The following is a 7500-nucleotide window of genomic DNA, read 5'->3' as shown; positions in this document are numbered from 1 at the left end:
GGGATAGGGTACATTTTCGGTGTCAGCTCCTTTCTAAGCGATAAAATTAGCTAAAAAGATATACACGTACAAACCTAACACACACACACACACACACACACACACACACACACACACACACACACACACACAGTACTTTCAAAATAAATAGGTGAAAATTAACTTCACATATCTATCTATCCATCTGTACATGTATGCATAGATGAATATGCATGTATACAATTATAAATATACCTATGTTTGGAAATATATATATATATATATATATATATATATATATATATATATATATATATATATATATATATATATATATATATACGTTATTTGTATTGGCAGCAGTCATAATATTGATATTTTATTTACATTAGAATTTTTTTTTTATCAGTAGCGCATCATTATGGATTTATCATTTGCGGAATGTTGCGAAAAAGGAATAAATTATCTCCACTTGGTATTTAGAGCTCTCCATTTTTAAAAATCTTATTCCGAAGTAGTTTACATGTTCTACTCATTATGATTACACCCTGGTTTCAAATCTAAATTCCTATTTCTAAGCATACGTTTTTGAAGTTTCTGCTTTTTTTTTTTTTTTCATATGTATGGACAGTGGATGTTTTTTTATGTTATGATTATGGCTTTTGTGTGGGTGCCCCCCCTCCAGATGCAAGAATATTTTTTGTTTGTTTTTACCTTTGAAGCTGGGATCCGACTAAACCAAATGACAGACAAGTGTAAAATCCGGACGGATCTGCGAATCTCGTACACCCCGATGATGAAACGCGCCTGTTGTGCCAATGACGACAAGTTCAAAGGTCATACGGGTTTTCTTGCCGCAGTCAATAATCGAGTATATTCTTCGCTCATTCCTTCATTCTACTCTTTCGTTGATAATTCGTCCATCATTCTTTCATTCGTTCGCTCACATGTTCGTTTACGCAGTTGATTGCCGTATGTAATGCGTACATCGCGATATGTATGTGTGTCTGTGTGTTTATGTGCACCTGTATACGTTTTCTTCTCTGTTATACACACATGTTTATATATATATATATATATATATATATATATATATATATATATATATATATATATATATATACACACACATATGTACATATGCCCACACATCTCACTCTGAACCTATATATATAGAGAGAGAGAGAGAAAGAGAGAGAAATAAAATATATATATATATGTGTATATATATATATATATATATATATATATGTACATATGTGTTGTATATATACATATATATATATATATATATATATATATACACACAACACATATGTACATATATATAACATTTATATTTATATATATACATATCCACACACATACACACACACACACATATATATATATATATATATATATATATATATATATATATATATATATATATTCATTTGCTAATATCTTTCCCCTGATGAGAAGAACGCATTTCTTTGAAACTCATCGGATTAAGGAAATCTCAATTTATCTTATTTGAGTAGCCTGTGGAACAATAAATTCATGTAAAATAAAATTTACAATCTTATATATATATATATATATATATATTTCGTTAGAAATATAATGTTTTCAATTATATTTCACATTTTTTTAGATACTAATCCTTAATTATTAATCTCAATGTAATTGCAGAGCATTTAAGAAACAAAAGACACAAGTCTATATTCCAAATTTCATGAGGTTAGCCATCTTACAATTTATTCCTTTCAAACATTAATCTATTTTCTGGATTTTGTAATCAAACTCAAATGCATTTAATTTTCTTTTGGTGGATTGATAGTTGATATTTCTTCTGATGAGTTAAAGGCAAAATAGATTCATTGATTGCTATAATGATTAAATGAATAATTTTGCCCTGCAAAACATTTGCTGTCAAGAATTGTAAATGTCAACGTAATTAAAGGAATAAATTGTAAGATTCCATCACTAATATATATATATATATATATATATATATATATATATATATATATATATATATATTACCTAGAAATCACCACTTATCAAGGCCCAGAGGCTATTCGAGGATAAGGGTTAAAGTATACATTAGTAAAATTGGAAAATATAGTTATTGTTGGTCATGGAAATTCAGTGAATTTGTTAACTTAAGTAGAATGGCTCATCAAGAACTTGTTTACGTTGGACTTGAAGACAACCATATTATAGTCAGCTGGAAAACAGGAAAACGGGAGACAGTTCCATGGGCGTACAGGTCTAAGAAAGAAGTTTTGTTCATGAAATCTACGTTTAGGTTCAGGCACAGATAAAGAGTGGGGGGAATTATTAATAGTGTTTTCAGATAGACGAGTGTTTCTTGTGAGTGTTTAGCGAGGGGGGGCCATAGATTGCAGCTCAGTCGAGCACTTGCCATGGAAATAACGATAAAGCAGAGACAAACTCGCAACATCTCTTCTGTGAGAAAGAAGTTGCAGGGAAGAGAAAAGGACATCCCCTATAAGGCTATGAAGTTTATTTTGAATCTATCTGAAGGAAGCTCTGAGCAGAATCATGGCATACTTTGACAAAAAAAAAAAAAATAAAAAAAAAAATAAAACACCAACAAGGTGCAAGCCCAGTTGTAGGTGCAAGCCCAGTTGGATTAGGTGCAGTTCTATCACAGAATATGATGGTATTAATATTATGCAAGTCGTGCCCTTACAGACGTAGAACAGCGGTACTCCCAGACTCAAAGAGAGATGTTAACTGTTATTCACATGGCTTCTTCCAACATTTCCAGCTGCTTATCACAATTTGCACCAATATGCCGACACAACCTGGGATCATATTCTGGATTATTATCGAAAATGTTTCCATGGATTAAACTGGAAATATGGCATAGTCACACTGAAACACAGGTTCTTGCCAGATCACTAGTGTTAAGCAACGTTGAGCCTGGCCAGTACCAAATGGGTGACCATTTGGGAAGATGAGGCGCTGTATGTACCGTGAGGTAAAATACCAGGTTGGCAAACTGGCGTGGTCTATCCTTCTCTCCAAGGTAGATGGGCCTCTCTTAAACTGTGGTAGGCAACCCATCTAGTGATGGCGTCACGATAAAAATACCCTTGTCACGATTAAAAAAAATACCCTTAATAGCTTTGGCGAAGCATCAAGTATTTCTAGGCATTAGAAAAAAAACTGGAAGATTCTGCGGAATTTGTTCACATTTCATCTGCGTCTACTAACATTGGATGAAACATTTTTTTTTCTTAACTGGTTCGAACTTGGCACACCCAAGTTTCAGTCCACATTGTTAACTCCTTAGCCACCGTCTGTTTTATTACCTTTCTTAATCAATACCATTATAAAATTCTGTGGACCTTGCTTGCTTGCATCTTGTCTTTGACACGCACACACACACACATATTATATATATATATATAAAGCTGAACGTCTGTGTGTGTCTGGTCACGAATAGGCTCCTATATGGTTGACTATTATAGAAAACTGATCACATATAATGATAGAAGATGTATCGAGACACAGGAATGAGGATGTTTGATCTGACATAATGATGATTCATTAAAATTTTGGAGTATGCGTACGCGCCTAGTTCACAAAGTATGGAAATAAAAAATTTAAAAATAAACAAAAACGTTTAAAAGGGTTTTTGATATATATGTACATAATAATACTTTGATAAGTATGTTTCAACTTAAATGGGAATGGTATAATAAAATTGTGAGGTCTGCGTTCGCGCCTGGCCTCCATAGAATGGAAATAGGCACAAACTTTAATAAAGACTTTTCATATCTATCTGTGTAAATATACTTTGATAATTATGTTTCAGTTTGAAGAAATATAGTATAATAAAATTATGGAGTGTTCATTCACGCCTGACCCCCATAGAATGGAAATAGGCACAAACTTTAATAAAAACTTTTCATATCTATCTGCATAAGTATAATTTGATAATTATGTTTCAGTTTGAAGAAATATGGTATAATAAAATTATGGGGTGTTCGTTCACGCCTGGCCTCCATAGAATGGAAATATGTCACAAAGTTTAACAAGTTTTTTTTAATATAGATCCACAGAATATTGTTATAAGTGTTTCAGTGTGAACAGGTATGGTATAATAAATTATGGAGTTTATCTATTTTATGTTTACTTTCATCATATTTTGCTTTGGTTTTGATACCCCCAAATTCGAAGCTATCTCTTTACAACCCTTCCTTTTCATAAGCTATCATACTTTCATAAATCAGAGTTCATTTTCTGTAGGCTGTTTTTGAACCCAGTCAACGACGGGTACTTTTGTTAGTATATATATATATATATATATATATATATATATATATATATATATATATATATATATATATATATATATATATAAGTGATAGGACGATTCCAAATGTTTTCCCGATTATGATACAATTACCGATTCCGATTCTTTTTAAATTTCTAAAAAAAGATTTGGTGTTTTTTCATTTTAAATTACTGTAACACCCTCGCTTAATGTTTGCGTATATTTTCGGAAACAAAAAAATAAACTTAGAGGAGTGTATACTACACGAGTAGGTCTTTCAACTGTTTTCCTTGTAATTAAATAGTAAAGAAACCAAAGATTTATTTCTCTTTTTACAACAAAGTCGATTTACATTAATTCATCGTTAATTGACAAAATGCAATTTAAAAATAATTGACGATTAATATATAAAATAAAATGGCAGGGGAACAGAATAATACACAAAACACCTTCCTATTTAAAGAAGGAGTTTTTAAATGATATGCTTAGTATTTAGAAAACCATGTTTAGCATGAGAAGAACGGGGCTAGCCTACATAGTTAACTATTCTCTACGTTCGTTCTACGAAAGAATGTTCATGTTTTACCTTAATTATAAAGATTTGATCGGTTATGCTACTGTCAATATAAGATATATGTAGTAGATTGATTTGTTTTACTGTAAAAAGAAGTAATACTACTAAATGATAATTACAAATTTGTAGATTAATACACTCAGCCCAAAAGCCCCCAAATAGGAAGTTTTACTTTTTTAGGTATGTATGTGTAGATACATTGGAAAACTTAGTGAAAAGAAGAAATTAATTATTTTAGAACTTAGAGGAGGAGATAAGTTTTGTATATAAATTTAACGTACAATGATCATCATTTCTTTGCTTATTCTAAGGGATGTTAATTCATTATTTTTACTACTCTATGTCCGACTGGCAAGGTCGTAAAACTATGCAAAAAAGAAAAAGTGTAATCCCCCAACACACAAAAATTAAAACGTACAAAATTTATATCCCAGAGAAAAACAGCAATGTTTATGTTAAATATTCTAAAATACTAGAATATCTCGGAAATGGAAGCTCATTTCACATTAGATCAATATGTGAAACTTATCTCCAAATCTAAATTCTCAAATAATTGATCTTTTTTCTTTCCGCTAAGTTTTCTGGGTGTTAACACGTAACCGCTTAAAAGAGTAGAATCTCGTCTTAATTTGGAGTAGTGATTTAGCAGATTATTGATCTACAATAACACTTAGAAATTCTTATGCAATAAAAGAATATACTTAATTTTTACGAAGATACATTAAAATATAACTTCAAATATAAAACAAAACTTGATAAAAAAAAAACATGTTAGTAATTAAATTTAATTCATAAATCACATTTAAAATGTCTTTAAAATAGTTTTGAAAATAAACTTACATTTTAATGTTGGCAACTTTTCACCGTCTTTCACGCGGATCTCGTCAGTGGAACAGAAACCACCAAATGATTTCAATCATATAAATATCAATCATTTATTATTTGACCGGCGTTTTATTACTTTCCATCTCCACCCCAAACAGCGTTTTATATGTTTAAATAATGTGTTTAGCAATCAGTATACAGACAGGTGAGAGAATGGGGGATCTCGCTTCAGAACGAAAATGACGGATCATTTTACTGTTTGGCGCCGAGAGAATTCCTAAATCTTCTTAAGTAAGAAATACAGACATGAATAAAAAAAAAAAAAAAAAAAAAAAAAATTTTTTAAATTGGAACTAAAGATAGGAGTGAAAATACACAATTCATATTAATTAGGTATTTCAATATGTCTCAAATTTTTTTTTTTTTTTTTTTTTTTGCGTAAATAAAATAAATTTACCTTGTATTTCTATGTTATGAAGACTTATAGATTTTAGTTTTAAGGATAGTTTAAAAAATATTTATTATTAATACAAGCAATTTAAAATTGAATTTCAAAAAATATTTCAAGAATCGTTTTTGGAATCGGTATTCAGTCTAAATTTTGTCCAAATCCAATACTGATTCCGGCACCCCCAAAAGTTCTTATTTTTCTTATTCGCGATTCCGGTTCAGATTAATCGTCTCAACAATAATTCATATATAGGATAATACCGTGATCACTATAACTACGGATGAGGGGAATGTTTATTTTTATTTATTTTTTTTTTTCTGTTGTTGTTGTTGTTTTTAGCAGTGGGAATTGTTTGTCTTCTGAACGGCGTTTCTTGTGAAGGCCCGCATTTTTTTTTTTTTTTTTTTTTTTTTTGCTTGCATAAGATTATTAATGTTGAATACATATTGTTTGTTTTTCTCTACATGAATAAATGACGCATGCAAAAAGAAACTTTGGAACTGCTTGTTTTTACCGAGGAAAATATTAACTGTCTCTGTCGAGTTGTTTGATGTCCGTACACTATTACACGTGTAAGACAAAATAAAATAATATAAAAGGAATATATATATATATATATATATATATATATATATATATATATATATATATATATATATATATATATATATATATATATAACTACTTCATTTACTCACATAAAATTAATATACGAAATCATAGATTTATGCGTAAATCAAAAGTGCTCAATACGTAGGTAGAGCTTGTTAGTAATTTATAAATATATATATTTTATAAATTACTATATATATATATATATATATATATATATATATATATATATATATATATATATATATATATATATATATATATATAGCTTTGGAATGTAAACTACTGATATACATATATATGCTCTGAAAGTGTTAAAGCCTTTTGATTGAGCTTAATTAATTGTGCCAATTGGGGAAAAAATTGTATTAATTCTTGAGCCGGCCTCTTGGATAATCAATTGCTCTTAAGTAAACTTCTGCCAGTTGTACCCATTGTTTCCAATCCTCTTGTGGTGACGATCATCGTTTAGCTGACGATCTCTTTTACATTTATCCTCGAGTTGCCTGTGATATTGATAAGCATTGACCCATTGATAAAAAATGGTGTGGTGTCTAAGTTTCGAAGTTTATATGCTTGCTATACCTAGCACACTGATGTGGCATGAAGCAATGAAATAGCAGTCTGTGTATGATATGTCATTTATCGGTATTTAATTTTCTTCCCATTCATGTGTTAATTACAGATGGCCTGGAGGAAAGATGCTAGTCGACGAAATCAAGAGTGGTTTTGTGACTGAGTTCAAATCTGCCGATTAACACTTAT

At 30.1% G+C, this 7500-nt stretch overlaps 1 protein-coding gene and 1 long non-coding RNA gene across 2 annotated transcripts in view; one reads left to right on the top strand and one right to left on the bottom strand.

Annotated features, from left to right (window-relative positions):
• The window catches only part of LOC145279641 (monocarboxylate transporter 4-like), a 103581-nt gene extending 102583 nt beyond the window's left edge, over positions 1-998 (bottom strand). Inside the window, exon 1 of the mRNA XM_080130870.1 lies at positions 694-998. The gene's annotated coding sequence lies outside the window, so the exon portion shown is untranslated. The remainder of the gene's footprint in view (positions 1-693) is intronic.
• LOC145279642 (uncharacterized) overlaps positions 534-7500 on the top strand; it is a 20982-nt gene continuing 14015 nt past the window's right edge. Inside the window, exon 1 of the long non-coding RNA XR_013868420.1 lies at positions 534-815. This is a non-coding gene — a long non-coding RNA (uncharacterized LOC145279642). The remainder of the gene's footprint in view (positions 816-7500) is intronic.

Source organism: Euprymna scolopes, chromosome 7 (genome assembly GCF_053919585.1).
Source record: "Euprymna scolopes isolate OS-2025 chromosome 7, ASM5391958v1, whole genome shotgun sequence".
NCBI lineage: Eukaryota > Metazoa > Mollusca > Cephalopoda > Sepiida > Sepiolidae > Euprymna > Euprymna scolopes.
Note: the sequence above shows the minus strand (reverse complement) of the source record. Positions and strands in the feature narration are given on the sequence as shown.